Source organism: Chelonia mydas, chromosome 2 (assembly GCF_015237465.2).
Source record: "Chelonia mydas isolate rCheMyd1 chromosome 2, rCheMyd1.pri.v2, whole genome shotgun sequence".
Classification (NCBI taxonomy): domain Eukaryota; kingdom Metazoa; phylum Chordata; order Testudines; family Cheloniidae; genus Chelonia; species Chelonia mydas.
The window spans coordinates 180,375,339-180,395,703 of record NC_057850.1 but is presented as its reverse complement, the minus strand read 5'-3'; the positions used below and the strand labels follow the sequence as shown (position 1 = coordinate 180,395,703).

The following is a 20,365-nucleotide window of genomic DNA, read 5'->3' as shown; positions in this document are numbered from 1 at the left end:
GCTGTGAAATACAAAGTCTTGTTTCTCAACATCAGAATGAAAATGTTAGTGGACTTCTTACCGCGAAAGCATAACTGATGTGGGGAACTTCATTAAAAGCGAGAACGACTGAAACAATGTCAAATGCAGTGTACTCCAGAACTGCTGTGTTAATAGAAAATTCATCTGCAGACAGTCATTGCTGAAAAACACTGCTACTTTTCTCACATTAGGACCTTGGAGAGTTTGCTTGAAAACATTCCTGGCAATGAATCACATCACTCTGCAATATCCCATTCACTTGAGGATCTCTCATAAGCCAGATTTTTAAGTTTGTTGAGGAGCTGATTCTTCTTGTAGAACTCGGAGAAGCGAATCAGATAACGAGTATTGGAACAGTGACTCTAGCTCCCACTGGGCAGTTGCTGTCTCTAATTTTGGTGGCATTCACTACTGATATTGCAAGCTCTCTCATTCTTTCAAGTAACTGGGGTGTGACATCCTGGGATATGTCCAAAGCAAACACTAGTTCTGTTGGATATACTGGGCATTCCGGTTCTCCTAGAAGATAAAAACAGTTGTTATACAAATCACACAAGATAAAAAAATGCAAGCTATTTTGCAGTGATTAATAACTATTTAATTTTGCTTTCCCTAGATAGCATGCAATATTATATCGGGCTATCTAGGGACTCACTATGCAGAAAATGATACAAGGGGAGGTCGTGCTGAGGCACAGTAAAGGAACGCAATGAGACTTTTTCAGACACTGCACTGAGGAGTGCATGTGCTGGACACAACTCTAGTTCCTGTACTCCTTCGAACAGGGGGGAAGGGAGCGGCAGGCAGGGGGAAGCCAGAGTCATACTCTTGCCCCCTACCATGCCATATACAGGCTTGCAAAGCTGGCGGGGTGCAGAGGGGGGATTATGGAGCACTTCCCTTCCTGTCTGGAAGGTCCAGAAGGGATTGCGTTTCCTGAGGCACAATCACTCCTGGAGCGCTCCCGGTGGTAACGTGGTTCTGTACTGCCCCCAGCTCCATGCTCATCAGGCACAATGGGTCCTACCATGTCTATTGTACTTTACTTAAATGCAACACTAAGCCTTGGAAAAGCATGGGGTGCATCTATGATTAAATACATTTCAGTGCTTTTAGTGACTCCAAATGGTAATAGAGGCACATGATGTTCGGAAAGACAGCTGAAAATAAAGCCAGTGAATGGGAAAGGAATTGTAATCTAAGCTCATGGTACAGGCCATAAAGAGGACCATGATGGGACCCAGACAAAGGTTGTTATAACATAAGAGGAAACTCTGAGAAAAGAGAAACACCAACATGACTTTAACAAACTAAGAGAACTGGTAGATAAGGTCCCATGGGAAAAAAAAATCTAAGGACTAAAAGAAGTTCACAAAACAGTTGGAAGTTTCTCAAAGAGATAGTACTAAAAGCACAACAGCAAACTAGCCTCATGCGAAGGAAAGATAGGAAGAATAGTAAGAGGACAGCATGACTCCATGAGGAGCTCTTTAATAGCCTGACAGTCAAAAAGGAATCCTACAAAAAATGGAAATATGGAGAAATTATTAAGGATGAATAGAAAAGAATAGCACAAGCATGTAGGGACAAAATTAGAAAGGCTAAGGCCATAGGCACTGACTCCATGGGTGCTCCAGGGCTGGAGCACCCATGGAAAAAAAATTAGTAGGTGACTACCACCTACCAGCAGCCAAGCTTCCCCCCTCCCCTCAGAATCTCATGCCCACCGGCAGCCCTGCCTCTCAACTTCTCGCCACCTTCCAGCGCCTCCTGCACGCTGGGGAACAGCTGTTCACTGGCGTACAGGAGGCACTGAGAGGGAGGGGGAGGAGCGGGGATGGGGCGTGCTTTGGGGGAGGGAGTGGGGAGAGGCAGGGAAGAGATGGGGCAGGGGTGGAGCAGGGTGAGAAGAGGCAGGGTGGGGTGGGGCTTTGGGGAAAGGGTGGAGTAGGTGGAGCCCGTTTTGCTTCAATATTCACTAAAGAGGTAAACTGTGACCAGATACTTAACACAATTAATATTAACAACAAGGAGAAAGAAACAGAGGCCAAAATAGGAAAAGAACAAGTTAAAGAAGATTTAGATAAGTAAAATGTATTCAAGTCAGCAAGGCCTGATGAAATTCACCCTATAGTACTTAAAGAACAAGGCTGAAGCAATCTTGGAACCATTCGTGATTACCTTTGAGAATTCATGGAGGTTGGATGAGGTCCTAGAGGACTGGAGAAGGGCAAGCACAGTGCCTATCTTTAAAAAGGGGAACAAAGAGGACCCGGGGAATTGTAGACTAGTCTAGTGGTTATTGGACTAATTGGATCTGAACTTATTGGATTGCCCCTCCTCCTTTGTGTCTGCAGTAGTTTACACCCCCCACTCCTGCCAAACAAGTACATATACCAATTAGAAAACTCAACATGCAGCTCTCACTAAATATCAAAAACAGTAAAGCATTGATTCAAACAGCCAATGATCGACTGTAATAAGAGCAAAGGCAAAACTGTGATTGTGATCGATGATTACAATTAAATGTGCACACCATGTCCGAGCAAACGGATTAATATACAGAGGGCAACAACTTTTGTATACTGCAATGCAAACTTAACATAAATCCATTAAAATGCACAGATGGGGGGAAGCAATACACGTGATATATCTTGATTTTAGTAAGGCTTAGTCCCACATGACATTCTCATAAGCAAGCTAGGGAAATATGGTCTAAATGAAATTACTATAAGGAGGGTATATAACTAGTTGAAAGATTATAGTCAAAGAACAGTTATCAATGGTTTGCTGTGAAACTGGGGAGATATATCTAGTTGGGTCATGCAGGGGTCTGTCCTAGGTCTGGTACTATTCAACATTTTCATTAATAACTTGAAAATGGAGTGAAGAGTATGCTTATAAAATTTGCAGATGACACCAGCTGGGTGGCGATGCTAGCACTTTGGGGGACAGGATTAGAATTCAAAATGGCCTTGATAAATTGGAGAATTGGTCTGAAATCAACAAGATGAAATACAATAAAGACAAGTGCAAAATACTACCCTTAGGAAGGAAAAATCAAATGCACAGCTACAAAATGGGGAATAACTGGCTAGGTGGTGGTACTGCTGAAAAGGATTTGGGGGTTATAGTGGATTACAAATTGAATATGAATCAACAATGTGATGCAGTTGCAAAAGAGGTTAATATCATGGTTTTTTGGGAGTGGAATGTAAAGCAGCAAGGAGACGTGGAAGCAGGTGAAGATAAGAACAAATAAGGAGGGTTGGAAAAGGAGAGTGTGACAGAATGTACCCTTGTGTCCACACACAATACTGTATTGTAATAATCTTTGTACAAAGTATGCTGTGTGAGGTATCATTTGAAAACTCATAATTTGCTGGTCATTATTGTCCTGATTAAATGTGTGTGGCAACATTGTATGTCACTGTATGTTATAAGATTCCTCTGTATGGTGTTAACACATGTTCCAAACTGAGATTGGCATACAGGTCTGTCTCAAACAAAGGAATCTGTGCTCTGCTTAATTTGCGTTTAAGCAGTAATCAGAGTCATCACGCAGGAAGGGAAACAAAGGGCGCTAAAAAAGGTGACTAAGGTGCAGCAGGGAACATCCTTCCCTATAGACTCTGTCTCCTGAATATCAGCTGGAAATGTTTTCCAAGAGGGGGGCTAACACTATAAAAAAGAGGGACAAACACCCCAAGACCTCCCCCATCCCTGTTCATCACATTCATGGCAACAGAAACAACAAAAGAAGCATTTGTGGGAGTGGAGAAGGGGTCCTGACCTAAGAAGTTTCATCAGTAAGACTGCTGAAAGCATGTGATGAGAAACTTTGCTTGAATCTGATATAGTTTGCAAAGTTAGGCACCAGTAGCATTTGAACTTTATGTTCTTATAACCATTTCTGACTTTTATGCCTCATTACTTGTACTCACTTAAAGTCTCTCTCTTTGTAGTTAATAAACTTGTTTTATTGTTTTATTTAATCCAGTGTTTTAAATTGAAGTGTCTGGGAAATGCCATTTAGGCATATTATTTGTATTAAAGCAATAACAGACTATATATAAATTTGGATTGTGCAGGAGACGGCTGTGCAGTACAAGACATACATTTCTGGGGGGGGAATATAAGACTGGGAGTATATTGGGGTCACTCTGAAGTATAAAACCAAGGCTGGTAAGAGCCAAGATGTGGCTGGCTGGCTGCAGCACACACACACAGCTGGGAGTGGCTGGCATGCTGGTGGCTGTTTGTGAAGAGTCCAGGCTGGAGGCTACAACAGTAAAATATTGCAAATGGCACTCCAGGTTAGAGGGCAGGGGTGACACAGCTACTCAATCTGGATTGTAACCTGGGTATGTCACAGAGTCAGAGAACAAAATTCATCAGCAGTTTGAGGAAGTGAGGCACTGTTGGAATGTGTAGGGTCAGGGAGTGTAGCCCTGTCTGTGTCCCTGTCTGAGAGATTAGAAAAAGAAAAAAAGGAGAGAGAACAGCACAGGATAGCAATATGACAAAAGATACAAGAGAAAGAAAAGATACAAAAGAAGACTATATACGGCTTTGGAACTGGTAATAGTAACATTCCCAGAGATTAGCTATACAGGGCTTTAACAATATCAAAGACGAATGATGCAAAGGCTTGAGGATGCTAAAACACCAAGAAGCAAGTCGGAAACATGCAAGAAAAGGCCAAGAAAATATAAGCTGAAAACATTCATACAATGGGAATCAGTGATACACTGGACCATAAACTTAAAAGATTTGTGGAAATTAAACTAAAAGAAGAATATATCCTTCTTTTTGATTCAGTGCATGATCCTACCAACTCCAATGCATCTGAAACTGCAAATATATGCAGACTGTGAGGACAACAAAGTCTTAAGTGTGAATAGTTGTGAAGGCTAACATTCGACGTGAAGAAATTCTTGATTAAAGGAAGAATATTGGTTTCTCACTCCTGCTGTGGACACAGAGATTTCAGGGCCTTGGGAATATCACAACACATACCAATCATTCTGACCAGTTAAAGAGAAGCACTGATGGTGCCTTTCTGATCACACGTCCAATCCCCTTTATCCCACAGTGCAGGACTCAACGTAGGGCCTTGAAAATTGTGACTATAAAAGCAGCACTCTGAGAAGGTCAACGGGAACTTCTGGGAGTGAGAGGAAAAGAAAACAGTGGGGCAGGTTTGCCCCCCAAGGGACCTGATGATCATCTCCAAGTATATTTGTTTGCAAAGTTGCCTCAGATGCTAGATACTTCATCAGATATTGAGGAGGACGAATGGAGTTTTAAGGCCAAATCATCCTGCAATTCTCACAAACATGAATAAAAGTTTTACCTCTGTTGTTCTAAAGTCAGTTGGACGGCTCCCATGACAAAAGTTACTCATGTGAGGACTGCAGGGTAAGTGACATAATTCGCAGTTTTAATTGTTAAAAGGCAAGTAATCCAGAGAGATGCGCCCTAAGTATCTTTACAGTAATGACCTAAATTTCAGAGATGCTGATCATCCGCATCTCCCACTGCCTTGAATGGAAATGCAGAATGTTCAGCACCTCTCATTGGTTTCAGTGGAAGTTGTTAGGTGCCCGGGGAGTTCAGCTTCTGTTCCTTAATTTGCATTGTATGTTCTTATTGTAGATTTCTATGGCCTTGAACTTTCTAACAGAGTTTAGGGAAATAGATGTAACTCAGCAAATTATCCAAACTCCTGAGTTTTGGCAAATTTCATGGTTCAAGACACTGGACTGAAACATTCTAATATTGTCCCAAATATTCTCTGCTTAGACAAGTTCAGCTGAAGATCAAGACTAGTCACATGAGTAAGGGTCCATAATCTGTATTTAAGACTGATTTACAGAAAATAATGTAATTTACTCACTTATCTTCCCTTAAGGACACTCAGGGAATCTTCATTATTCATACAGACACTAGCCATTTCCAAGTACCCCATGCACCTAATTTCCATGAAGGTTATTATATACACAACAAAGGGAACACAGATCCCAATACAGCTATTGCCATTTAAAATAGTCTTATATTTCAAAAGAGGGTTTTTTGTTTGTTTTGTAATTTGTGGACTTGCAAAGGAAATCAAAGAAGCATGTTAGAGATGATCATGCAGAGTTACCAACTGATTACTAGAATCAACAGACATTTGCCCATTTGCTTTGTACACTCTATAAACACAGCTAAAGCAGCACCATAAAAAGGATCTTCCGTGAGCAAAATATACTCTTTCTGAAATGAAGTCTGTTTAGTTGTCAAGCAGTTACTCTCTTTTTTGCATGTACATGGCAGATAAGTCTGGATATTGAAAAGTAAGTGATAGGTAGAACTTGATTTTCTTCCCCTAAAATATCACTTTAACTGCTGACCCTGTGGTGATGCAATTTTATAAAGCAAGATATAGAACTTACATTCGTGGTTGTGCACATAGTTAATGAGTTCACATGGCTGCAGAGCAGAAACAAGAAAAGGAGAAAGAAAGGAATTCTTAGTTGATGAAGTGTTTTATTTCTAAATGTATATAGAATATAGAATATGCCAGAGATACATATGGAAAAAGGTGCTTTCCCTTTGTTCCTTTAGCACCCTAGAAGAACAGGATTGCAGATTACTAGATAATTTCAAGCTTTCAACTGTGTGGATAATTATGATAATTAAAATGCAAGAAGAAAAGGAGGACTTGTGGCACCTTAGAGACTAATAAATTTATTTGAGCATAAGCTTTCGTGAGCTACAGCTCACTTCATCGGATGCATTCAGTGGAAAATACAGTGGGGAGATTTATATACACGGAGAACATGAAACAATGGGTGTTACCATACACACTGTAACGAGAGTGATCAGGTAAGGTGAGCTATTACCAGCAGGAGAGCTCTGGTCAGGGGCCAATGGGGGGAGAGGGAGGAGCTGGGCCCTCTAGACATCCCCCCGACCATTGAGCCACTGAAATAGAGAACACATTTTCAAAAAAGAAAAGCGGAGTGAGTCATCCTGTAAGGCTAACAACAAAACACCAACCACCTTAATGGAATTATCAAGCAATCAATGGAAATTAGGTGCATGTGTGCTTGTAAAAGTCCCATCAGGAGCCTATCTGCATCTTTAGGCACCTAAATACCTTTAAATCTGGTCCTTTGGGACTTAGGAGTCTAAGTCCCACTGACTGTCAATGAGACACAAGAGAGACTACAGACCTATATCAGGATAACTATGCCACTCGCTGTGAAAAATCCACATCGCTGAACGATGTAATTAGGTCGACCTTCTCCCATTAGGTCGTGCTTAGATGTAATTAGGTCGTGCTTCTCCCATTGACATAGCTACCACCTCTTAGGGAGGGGGATTAAGTACACCAATGGGAGAAGCATCGTCACTTAAGAACTACAGCGGCACACCGGCGTCAATGCAGCATTTTAAGTGTAGACCTGCCCTAAGTTACTTCTGAAAATGGGACTTTGACATCTAAAACTCTGCGAGCCTTTTAGCGAAATGGTGGTAGAGGCACAGCCGTGTCACTAAAAGCTGCATAGTGTAGCCATAGCCTAAATCCTAAAAGTGACAGTTGTAGTGATTTATCAAGTCAAAGTGTCTTTCACAGTGGATCCAGGGGGTAACCCCTGGGGATCTTTGACTTCAGTTTAGTGTCTCTGGCCTTGTGAGAGTTCAAACAGCAAAGAGATGGAAAACTTTCCTGTGTCTTTGTTTTAGTCCTTCATTCAGTCTCTCAGGCTACGTCTACACTACACAGCTTTTAGCGACATGGCTGTTTGTCGGCTCTCCTGCCGACAAAAAACTTCTACCCCCAACGAGTGGCGTTCGCATTGTTGGCAAGAGACCGCTCCTGCCGACAATGCACGGTTCACACTGGTACTTGCCGCGGCAAAACTTTTGTCTTGGGCGGGGTTTAACACCTCTGGAAGACAAAAGTTTTATCGTTCAATTGCCAGTGTAGACATAGCCTAAGTCCAAAGGACGAGCTTCCTTGCATGTAGCATTTCCAAGGTGCGATAGGCCATTAACCAATCCTTTGTATTGTGCTGGTCCTTGACGGCCCACCTGATTTTGACAGTTCTTCTGGACAGGCAAAGGGAATCACTCTTCCCATCTGAGTTCACAGGTTTAAAACAAACATTTTCAAAAAGCTATATAGCAAAACTTACATATTTCCTTCTAGCATGGCATACAGACAGTACAAGTGAGATTACTGCATGCAGCAACTGACAAGCATTGGATAGAGTCTAAATACTACATACATTCTTATAAGACTGATACCTATTTTGAGCAACTCAACACACACAAGTGAACTGGTCTGGTCTCCAACTAGGAGTTTGTCCATTCTTAGATAGTGCCTGCAGCCTTGGCAAGAGATGGGACCTGACCTGCCAGCATCACAGAGGTGTCACCAGAAACCATATCATCAAGTAGTGAAAGAGAAACACACACCAGACCTGCAAGCTGTTCTCAGGCAGGCAAGAGGAGGATGGGTGTAGTTAGGAGAATACAGAAGCGGGTGCATCTGTGTGTGGGAAGGGTGGTGGCAGAGAATAACTAGGGTGGGATTGGCTAGGCATCCGTATGTCTTCACATACGTCTCCACTATAAGTTAAGGCTTGTTCAGGGCCAGTGCATGCATAAATTATTTGGCATTATCTAAATATACCTCCCTGCTGTGAAACCCGGTCTCAGGGAGAAAACCCATATCTGTTCTGGGTGCACTGAAGCCATGGTTTGTTTAGATGAGCAAATCAAACAAGAGTGTGAAGGGTGTGACTGAGGTGTGAAAAATCCTTTAGGGTTACATTTCTGAGTGCTACACTCGCTGTCTCAGCAGGGTGTTAGATTAGCACCCGACTGAGGACATCTAAAATAGACCTTTGGCTAAAAGGTCTGCTTTTGACTTGTCAGCAGTAATGCCTGTAACTCAGGGCACCTCTACATAGAGGGATAATGTGCTCTCCAGAGCTGTGATTTCTAAAGCACACTAACATTTTGCTCATTAATTGATCTGTAGTCCCCTTGTGCATTTTAACACAGTACCACAGCACTTCATTAAAGAGCACTAAGGAACTTTTAGTGCACACCAGCATGGTCTACATGGACCAATTAATGCCTATCACGTTAGTGAGATGTAGAAATCATGCCCCCGTATTGCACATTTCTGTACCATAGAGACAACCCCTGCAGGCTCTTAGCATGGTCTAAAAGTGGTTAGCATGAGTGTTTGTAACATCATGTTGAAATGAGTGAGCAATTTGACTGGAAAGATGAGAAATAAAAACTGGGTTTACTCTTTTCACCAGGCTCTTAGCATGGTCTAAAAGTGGTTAGCATGAGTGTTTGCAACATCATGTTGAAATGAGCAAGCAATTTGACTGGAAGGATGAGAAATATAAACTGGGTTTGCTCACAGGCGTGTGGTTCATGGCCACTACTGATTGCAAAACAATTTATATATGTATGTGTGTATATTTACATTTATACACATACACACTACAGCAGTGGTCACCAACCAGTCAATAGCCATCTCCGGTGCGGCTGCCGCTAAGACAGGCTCTCTGACTGCCCCGGCCCCACGCCGCTCCCAGAAGTGGCCAGCATGGCCCCGCGGACGGGGGGCAGGGGTCTCCCTCCGCACGCTGCTCCTGCCTGGAAGCACTGCCCCCGCACATCCCATTGGCCAGGAACGGGGAGCTGTGGCCAATCGGAGCTGCAGAGCCATGTGCAGAGCTATGTGCCACCCGCCCCCCACCTCCGCCAGGGGCCGCAGGGGCGCATTGGCCCCTTCCAGGAGTGGCGTGGGGACGGGCAGGCAGGGAGCCTGCCTTAGCAGCAGCCATGCTGCACAGCCAACTGGGAGCTGCCGGAGGTAAATTCTGCCTGGTGGGAGGCTGCACCCCAACCCCCAGCCCTGAGCCCCCTCCAGGAGCCAGCACCCCAAACTCTCTCCTGCATCCCAACACTCTGCACCCAGACTCCCTTCCAGAGCCCTCACTCCCTACCTCCTGCACCCCAACCCCCTGCCCCAGGCTCAGCCCAGAGCTTCCTCCCACACTGCAAACCCCTCGGCCCCAGCCCAGAGCCCACAACCCCTCCCCAACCCCAGCCCCAACCCCCTACCCCAGCCTGGTGAAAATGAATGAGGGTGGGGGAGAGTGAGTGGGGCGGGGCTTTGGGGAAGAGGCAGGGCCTCAGGGAAGGGGCAAGGTAGATCCTGGGTTGCTCTTAAATTAAAAAAGTGATCTTGGGCATAAAAAGGTTGGAGACCACTGCACTATAGGACAGAATGCTTGATAATCACTGATGTGAGAAAGAGCGTGTTCCCAGCAGGGCCGGATGAACTCTCCTGTGGGCCCGGGGCTATTAGACTTTGTGGGGCCCCTGTATACAAGTCGTTTTCCTGGGCCGGGAGTTTGGTGCAGGAGAGGGCTGGGGCAGGGAATTGGGATGCAGGAGGGGGTGTGGGGTCTGAGAGGGAGTTTGGGTGCAGGAGGAGATTCTGACCTGGGGCATGGGATTGGGGTGCAGAAGGGGGTGCGAGGTGCAGGCTCTGGTTGGGAGGTGCTTACCAGAGGCGGCTCCCAGGCAGCAGCGCAGCAGACCTCAGGCAAGCTGCCTGCCAGAGCTCCACGCTGCTACTGGAAGCGGCCGGCTGCTAGCACTTCTCTGCAGCCTCTGGCGGGGAGGGGGACAGCATATCTCCGTGCGCTGCCCACGCCCGCAAGCGCAGCCCCCGTAGCTCCCATGGGCTGGGAACCAGCCTATGGGAGATGCGGGGACGGTGCTGGGGGCAGGGGCAGTACGTGGAGTGGCCTCCTCCTGCCCCCTGCCAGGGGCCGCAGAGACATGCTAGCAGCTGGCCGCTTCCGGGAGTAGAGTGGGGCCACAGCATGCAGGCAGCCTGCCTGAGCGCCCCACTGCACTGCGGGACTTTTAGCAGCTTCAGGATAGGTTGTAGATCCTTGATGAGCTTTCATCCAGACCACACCACACGATCCATTGTCTACAGCCAACCACCACACGATCCATTGTCTACAGTCTACGATACAATCACATTTGCTCCAACCCCTCAGACAGAGACAAACACCTATAAGATCTCTATCAAGCGTTCTTACAATTACAATACCCACCTGCTGAAGTGAAGAAACAGATGGACAGAGCCAGAAGAGTACCCAGAAGTTACCTACTACAGGACAGGCCCAACAAAGAAAATAACAGAACACCACTAGCCGTCACCTTCAGCCCCCAACTAAAACCTCTCCAACGCATCGTCAAGGATCTACAACCTATCCTGAAGGATGACCCATCACTCTCACAGATCTTGGGAGACAAGGCCAGTCCTTGCTTACAGACAGCCCCCCAACCTGAAGCAAATACTCACCAGCAAGCACACACCACACAACAGAACCATTAACCCAGGAACCTATCCTTGCAACAAAGCCCGTTGCCAACTGTGTCCACATATCTATTCAGGGGACACCATCATAGGGCCTAATCACATCAGCCACGCTATCAGAGGCTCGTTCACCTGCACATTTACCAATGTGATATATGCCATCATGTGCCAGCAATGCCCCTCTGCCATGTACATTGGTCAAACTGGACAGTCTCTACGTAAAAGAATAAATGGACACAAATCAGATGTCAAGAATTATAACATTCATAAACCAGTCGGAGAACACTTCAATCTCTCTGGACACTCGATTTCAGACCTAAAGGTCGCAATATTAGAACAAAAAGACTTCAAAAAGAGACTCCAAGGAGAGACTGCTGAATTGGAATTAATTTGCAAACTGGATACAATTAACTTAGGCTTGAATAAAGACTGGGAGTGGATGTGTCATTACACAAAGTAAAACTATTTCCCCATGTTTATTCCTTTCCCCCCCGCCCCCCCCCCCCCCCCCCCCCCCCCCCCCCCCCCCCGCTGTTCCTCAGACGTTCTTGTCAACTGCTGGAAATGGCCCACCTTGATTATCACCACAAAAGGTTTCCCCTCCCCACCCCACTCTCCTGCTTGTAATAGCTCACCTTACCTGATCACTCTTGTTACAGTGTGTATGGTAACACCCATTGTTTCATGTTCTCTGTGTATATAAATCTCTCCACTGTATTTTCCACTGAATGCATCCAATGAAGTGAGCTGTAGCTCACGAAAGCTTATGCTCAAATAAATTTGTTAGTCTCTAAGGTGCCACAAAAGTACTCTTTTTCTTTTTGTGGATACAGACTAACACGGCTGCTACTCTGAAACCTGTTAAAATGCAAGAATGGCTTGTAAGACAAGACAATCATAGCAGAACTTCATTGTACTATGTATTTTATCTCTTTTCATTTAATATGTATTGTTCTATTGTGGCAATTTAAGTTCCAGAATGGTGGGAGCATGATAACTGTTACTGATTCTGTTTGGGTGTTTTATTTAAATGGGGTCTGGGAAGAGAGAAAAGAATAAATAATTAACATATATGGGAATCAAAGTGCTCAGCACCTTTGAAAAGCAGGTGTAATGTTGCTGCCCCTAAGCATCACTCCAATGTATCTTTGTACGACACTACTGGGACATAAGCTGCAAACAAGATTACAAACAAGAATTAGATTTGAGTGGAGTCCAAGTTTAATTTCTGAAACGAGTGACATCTCAGCTCACTTTTATTGTGATATTTTAATTCCAGCCTATGATTACAAAACTATCTGAAAACAGCCGTAAGCTGCAAACTTCAAACATAAATAATTAACATATAGACATAATTCCAAAATCAGATATACGTTCCTAATTTTTTTAAAAATATTGCAACACAGAATGCCAAACACGTACTGTTCTTTAATTGTCAATTTTCAGGAAAGGCCCAAGGTCCAAATGAAAAATGTGCACCTATATTTTAAGTACAATTAGGTATTTAAACAAATGTGTAAATTGGCATGAAAAATTAGATTTGGGCATCTAAATAGTCATTTGAACATGCAAATACCTGATTGTGCTCGCAGCTGTAGTAATGTGGAAATGTAGACACACAATTACATGCTTGGACTTTGGCTCTCTATTTTTCTGAAAATCTGACCCTTAGAATTTTAGTTCAAAGTATTTGTAAGATACTTTGATATGCATACTAACACAAAAACTTATTTTCATATTGCTGGCAAAAATACAGAAGTAGCATTTTCAAAGTGACATAATCAAGCAGCTTACACACCCCCAGGCCTCCAAAATGTATTGATGATTTAGACAATTGAACATACACTGTAGCCTGAGACAGGAAAAAAATCACCTTCAAATTTAAAGTGAGTAGCTTTTCATGCAAATAAAATTACATACCACTTTTTGTGGTCAATTCCTACCTTGTGTCCTTGATGTCACTGGGTACCCTTCTGACCAAGATAACCTGCATCACCCCGGAAACATTGGCATACATTACAGACAGACAATCTACAAATGGCATATAGAGCAGTTTTGATACTATTGCGTACTTCTCTACTCTAGGGCCCAATTCTCCATCTCATTAATGCCAGTTTTACACTAGTTTAATTCCAGTCAATTCAGTGGATATACTCCTGATTTATAGTTGGGTGAGAAGAGAATCAGGCCCCATATATTTTCACACATAACCATTTTTAAAAGAAGAAAAATAGACAGGATGGCATCATACTCCTGCTTTTCTTTGTGCGGTTCAGCTGAATGCTAGCAATGCTTACTGCACAGTGACTCAGGAGTTAGGGATTCTACTCCCACCTCTACTATGGACCCTGGGTTACCCTGGGAAAGTCACTTAACTTCTCTGTGACTCAGTATCCTCGTGGTAAAATGGAAACAACAACACTTGCCTGCCTGCCTACCACAAAGACACCATGAGGCTAAATTCATTCAGATTTGAAAAGTGCTTTGATATCCTTGGATAGGAGGTGCTACAGAAGTGTCCCACCCCTTCTATCCCTAGCTATGCACCCCTAACCAATTTCAGCTATCCCTGACACAACCTCTGCATGGGGGCGGGGGGGGGGGGGCAGTGCAGCGGAAGTAAAGCCAGCTATGCTGGTTCAAGGTTCTCCTCCCATGCTGGCACACCATTTGAACATCGTTTTAAGGTCATATTGCACAGCTCCAGCAGTGCACAGTGACCTTAGCATGACCAATGACCTGGCCCTTGGCAAGAATTGACCGTACTTCAAAAAAGCTTCTTCTGCCTTAGAAGTGAGAGTGTTACCAATTAAACTGTCCTAACACAGTGCATAACACAATTTATAACCCCAATGGCATACCTAGCCTTTCCTGCCTAGCCTAGTTTATTAATGTCTGGTGGCAAAATTTTTATAAGGCTCTATGTTCTTTGGGAGCATATATTTAATTGACTTTCAAGGGACTGAGGTTCCTAAATCGCTCTCGCGATTTTGAATATTTTATCATGTGTTAGAAATTAATGGATAATGGGTACCATGTCATGTGTAATATAGTAGAACATATCTAATCAATAACATTTTACATGTACAAAAAAGAGTCAAGGACCCAATCCGGCTTCCATTGAAGTTAAAGGCAAAACTCTCCTTGATTTCAGAAGGAGCAAGATCAGGCTGAAGTGAGAAAAAAATAGGTCATAGTGTAATAATTACAAAAACAAGAGCTGAAAATATGACTGGCTAACTTATAATACAAAACTGCTACTAATCCTAAGCCTGTGTCTACACAGCACACCTTACAATGGCACACCTGTGGCATGGCAGCTGCGCTGTTGTAAAGTGCGCTGTGTGGCTGCTCTTTATTGCTGGGAGAGAGCTCTCCTGGCAACAAAATAAAAACACCCCTGCCCATAAAGGGCGGTAGCTTTGTTGACAGGAACACAGCTCCCGACAACGAAGCGCTGCCCACACTGGCATTTTTCATCACTAAAACTTTTGTCGTTCCTGGAAGTGTTTATTCACACCCCTGAGCGATAAAAGTGCGAGCGCCAGTGTAGACATAGCCTAAGACTTTGTCCTTCCTTTGTCAGAGGAGCTGAAAACACAGTTCAACCGGAAACAATTACCACAAAAGCAGTGTTTTGTTTACCTTGGCCTATTAAATGAAGAAGACTTGGCCATCTATCAGACTCTTTCAAACTAGTAACTATGAGGTAACTTATTTATCATTTCAACTTAAAATATAAAATCACTTATAAGAGATAAGAGAAAAATTAAACTTACTATTCATAAGGAGCAAAATACAACATCTCAGCCAGTAAAAACAGCAACAAAAATACCCTCGCCCACTCCACCGACTTCCCCATAATCTCAGCCCTCCACAGGATTTCTATCAAATAGACTTTGTGTTTCCCTGATCTGGAGCCAGCTCTGTGCCACACGAGTCTTTCAGTGTAAACTATTCAGGCTGCCATTGGTACCAAGAGAGATAAGGTGGGTGAGGTAATATCTTTCATTGGACCAATGAAAGATAGTCTGCTGGTGAGAGAGAGACAGAACTCTTCTTCAGGTCTGGGAAAGATACTCCCTGTGTCACAGCAAAATTCACGGTGGAACAGCTTGTTTAGCATAAGTAGTTAGCACATATTGTAACGGACCGTTCAAGGTAGTAGCCCATTACATTGGTCCCAAGAGATAGACATGGCATCCAGCTATAGGCCACTGGAGGCTGCTTCTTGTACTAGGTTGATCTTCCATAGCTGGCTACACCAGTTTTAGACATACTAGTGGTGTACAAAGCAACTGCAACAGAGTGCAGGATCTGGACTATTGTGCTTACAATAGATGTAATACACATATATTCAGCATGTTAAAAGATATCCATTCAAAACAGATTTCTATCACCTGAGGATGTAAAAGGACGTGATTTCTGCAATATATTAACAAGCCAAGCTCAAGAAAAATCAATATTCATAAAAGACTATAAAAGGGTGCTTGCCATTTTTCCTCTGTTCTCTTTGGATCCAGATTCCCCTGGAACACCTGTTTCTCCGATTTCACCCGAATTAATTGGATACAGCAAAAGCAAAATGTGAAAATGGGCTGTTATATTAAAACAAAAATGTGAATAACTCAAGAAATGACTATTGCTGTTTATTCTTCCATTCATACATCTCGCTTTTAAGGACAGAAAACCTGGTATGAAATAGGTATATACAAAAAATACATATACATACAAGTATCACTATATGTTGTGTGTGGTTATTCTCTCTCTCTCTCAAACCCAAACACACACACACACACAGAATGATTCTTTCAGAACATACACATTTTGCTGAGTCAATGGGAAACATTTAAGTTCTTGTTCCTTCCTTCCTCTTTAGTCTGCCAACACTCTACAACTCATGTTTTTTGATGTTATTTAATAATGTAAATCATTTTTGCTTGACTCTCCATAATTTCTTGCAACTGTGAAAATTCAAATTGATAACAATAGAAAAAATTCTTTAAAATAAACATTGATATTATCAGTGGAAATTATAAAAAAATAAAAATTTAATTCTGCCAACCCTATCCATAACTACACCCAGGGACAGCTCAGTGTTGTGATGCAAACCCCCAGCATACAGTCCCCATATCCCGTCATAACCCCTGTGCAGTGGACCCTTATTGGTCTGGCTGTAGTCACGGCCCCTGTGCCTGCAGAAGAGCAAGGGGAGATTTGCCCCTAACCTAAGTGCTCTGGAAAAATATTGATTTTTAGAGATGGACCCAAACTAAAAGTCTGAATCTGAACATGTCTGAACTTTGAATGGGAGGAGGCAGGTTCACAATCCAAACTCAGATAAGGATCAAAATTTCACAGCTGGTCCCTATCTCTACTATTGGCTGAACCAGTGTTTCCCAAACTTGGGACGCTGCTTGTGCGGGGAAAGCCCCTGGGGGGCCGGGCTGGTTTGTTTACCTGCCGTGTCCGCAGGTTCAGCCGATCGCGGCTCCCACTGGCTGCGGTTCGCCTCTCCAGGCCAATGAGGGCTGCGGGAAGTGGCGCGAGCCGAGGGATGTACCGGCCGCCGCTTCCCGCAGCCCCCATTGGCCTGGAGCAGCGAACCACGGCCAGTGGGAGCCGCGATCGGCCGAACCTGCGGACACGGCAGGTAAACAAACCAGCCCGGCCTGCCAGGGGCTTTCCCTGCACAAGCGGCGTCCCAAGTTTGGGAAACACTGGGCTGAACCAAAACCTGAGATCCTGTTCTGAATTTTTTAGCTTAGGCCTTTCTCTAACTTAATTGGATGTTGGCCCAATACTGTCTTTATTTTAGTTAAGTTTTAATTAAATCAAGCAAATGCTCCATATTGCATGTTATTACTGTATAAAAGTCATAGAGGAGATATAAGAACTTTTTATCTTTTTTTAACATTATTTTTCATTGGCACTTCCATTGAAAATTCTCTTTGTTTCGCACTAAGATTAAAAAAAAAAGACAATATCAAAATACTCTTCATGTCAGGTTTATGTTGGCATCTACCTGTGAGAGTGTTTACAAAGTACAGCATACCATGTTGAATATTTCACTGTGTTAACTCCCAGCTGTGTAAGATTATTGGCATGGACCAACTATCTCCTTAATAGATTTAGGGGCATGGCTACACTTTCAGATGTAGAGTGCTGTGTGTTAAACCAGCCCTCGGAGAGCACAGTAGGGAAAGAGCTGCAGTCTGTCCACACTGTCAGATTCAAGCGCACTGGCGTGGCCACATTAGCAGCTCTTGCAATGGCCACAGAGAGCAGTGCATTGTGATAGCTATCCCAGCATGCAAGTGGCTGCCATGTGCTTTTCAAATGTAGAGTGTGGGGTGGAGTGTGACAGGGAGTGTGTTGTGTGTATGTGGGGGGAGAGAGAGTGGGTTTTTGGGGGGCTGAGAGCATGTCAGCATGATGTCTTGTAAGTTCAGACAGCAGCAGACCCCCCCTCCCCTCGCCTCTCAAGCAACATTCCACACGAATGGTTGCTTTGTCCCAGAGCAGATAAGCAGCCAGCTGTCAGAAACGGAGCTTTGAAAGGGCATATCCGCATTCCTACAGCCGATTCCAAACAATGACAAGAGTGGCCATTTGACTTAAGGGGATTATGGGACGTGTCCGGTGGCCGATCAGAGCACAGTAATGCAATACCTTGTGCACACTGACACTGGGGCGTTTCAGCCGAGGCGCACCAAGCGTTATGCTTCTTGTGGAGGTGGATTCCCTGCAGAGTCCAGGTGCTCTAAGTGCCTTGCCAGTGTGGACGGGTCGTGAGTTAGGGCACCCGGGACTGCTTTAATGTGCTCTAATTCGCAAGTGTAGCCATGCCCTTAGACTCCCAGAGCCAGACACTCAGCCCTCTTCTGGCGTCTTTGAGCTGCTCAAAGACAATCAACTAGCTGGAGAGCTACCCTAATGGGGCTGATGGGCGATACCCCTAGTGCAGAAGAATCCCCTGGTGGTGTAAAGCTGAAGTAACTAGTGCTATATCAGCTACTTCCCCCAGGATAGCGTGTTTGTCAGGGGAGAGCTAGAAGTAGGGTGGATTATGACTAGAGTGTGTCATGTTCTGGTGATCTCTGTCTGAGGAGATTATTACTGTCAGTGCAGCAGAGGATAAGACAATCTGGCACCACTGAAGTCAATGGAAGCAAGATTGAAACCTTAGGGCTTGGCTACACTTGCGAGTTACAGCGCAATAAAGGAGCCCCGGGTGCACTAGCTCACTACCCGTCCACACTGGCAAGGCACGTAGAGTGCTCTGACTCTGCAGCTAGAGCGCTCCTGGTGATCCACCTCGGCAAGTGGAATAAAGTTTTGTGCACCCCTGCTGGAGCACTGCGGCGCCAGTGTGGACACCCTGGTCTGTTAGTGTGCTCTGATCGGTCTCCAGAAGTGTCCCACAATGCCTGTTCTAGCCACTCTGGTCATCACTTTGAACTCTACTGCCCTGCCCTGAGCTGACCAAAGTCAGACACGCCATTTAAATTCTCTGGGAATTTTGAAATTCCCCTTCCTGTTTGCTCAGCCAGGCATGGAGCACTCTCAGCAAATCTTTCCAGGTGACCATGCCTCCACACACCAGGCGATCCCCAGTATAGAGCAATGGCAAGGTGCTGGACCTTATCAGTGTTTGTGGGGAGGAAGCTGTCCAGTCCCAGCTGCGCTCCAGCCATAGGAATTATGATATCTTCGGGCAGATATCAAGGGACATGATGGAACGGGGCCATGACCGGGACACACAGCAGTGCAGGATTAAAGTGAAGGAGCTGCAGAATGCCTACCACAAAGCCTGCGAGGCAAACAGCCACTCCGGTGCTGCCCCCACGACCTGCCGTTTCTACAAAGAGCTGGACATGATACTTGGGGGCAATTAAATGATTAAGGCAAATCAGACAGATTGCAACCACTTGTCTCTCCAGCGAGAGAGTTTCCATCCCCTGGGGAAGCTCGCATATCCTAGTTCAGACTTGATTCTCCAGAGACCAACAGACACAGAAAGATCTTTTGGCTAAATAGCCTGAGTTCAACCTGACTCAGGGCCTTTGTTCTGATCCAGCAAACAGACAGGAATTCCTGGCCAACGCGGGAGGAAGGGGCAATCTGTAGGGAAGTGGTGGAGGGCTTGACATCGACCAGAGCCCTTGTGGAGATGGGGTGGGATGATCTCTGGTAAGCTTATTAGCATGTGTGCAGCAGGTTGTTTTATTGTTTTTAATATGTTTTCTCTAGAATATGTTCCCCTCTATTCGACACTGGTGAGGCCTCATCTGGAGTACTGTGTCCAGTTTTGGGCTCCACACTACAAGAAGAATGTGGAAAAATTGGAAAGAGTCCAGCGGAGGGCAACAAAAATGATTAAGGGACTGGAACACATGAGTTATGAGGAGAAGCTGAGGGAACTGGGGATGTTTAGTCTGCAGAAGAGAAGAATGAGGGGGGATTTGATAGCTGCTTTCAACTACCTGAAAGGGGGTTCCAAAGAGGATGGCTCTAGACTATTCTCAGTGGTAGCAGATGACAGAACTAAGGAGTAATGGTCTCAAGTTGCAGTGGGGGAGGTTTAGGTTGGATATTAGGAAAAACTTTTTCACTAGGAGGGTGGTGAAGCACTGGAATGCGTTACCGGGGGGTGGTGGTGGTGGAATCTTCCTTTGAGGTTTTTAAAGTCAGGCTTAACAAAGCCCTGGCTGGGATGATTTAATTGGGGATCGGTCCTGCTTTGAGCAGGGGGTTGGACTAGATGACCTCCTGAGGTCCCTTCCAACCCTGATATTCTATGATTCTATGATAATGCTTTTACCTTAAAAATAAATGTGCTTGCTTAGAAAGAGTTGGGTGATAACTTACAACTGTGGCAGTTATGCTGTTTGTAGCCTTCCAAGAGAAAGCAAAGCAGAGACA

The 20,365-nt window shown here is 44.5% G+C and overlaps 1 long non-coding RNA gene across 5 annotated transcripts in view; it reads right to left on the bottom strand.

Annotated features, from left to right (window-relative positions):
- The window catches only part of LOC102946590, a 66,443-nt gene that overhangs the window by 8,852 nt on the left and 37,226 nt on the right, over positions 1–20,365 (bottom strand). For 4 of the 5 annotated variants that reach the window (XR_006288892.1, XR_006288890.1, XR_006288891.1 and 1 more), the window contains one exon: positions 62–540. This is a non-coding gene — a long non-coding RNA (uncharacterized LOC102946590). Of the gene's footprint in view, positions 1–61; positions 541–6,458; positions 6,496–13,383; positions 13,439–20,365 lie in introns of those variants that run through there. The other variant, XR_005223967.1, reaches the window with a different exon arrangement.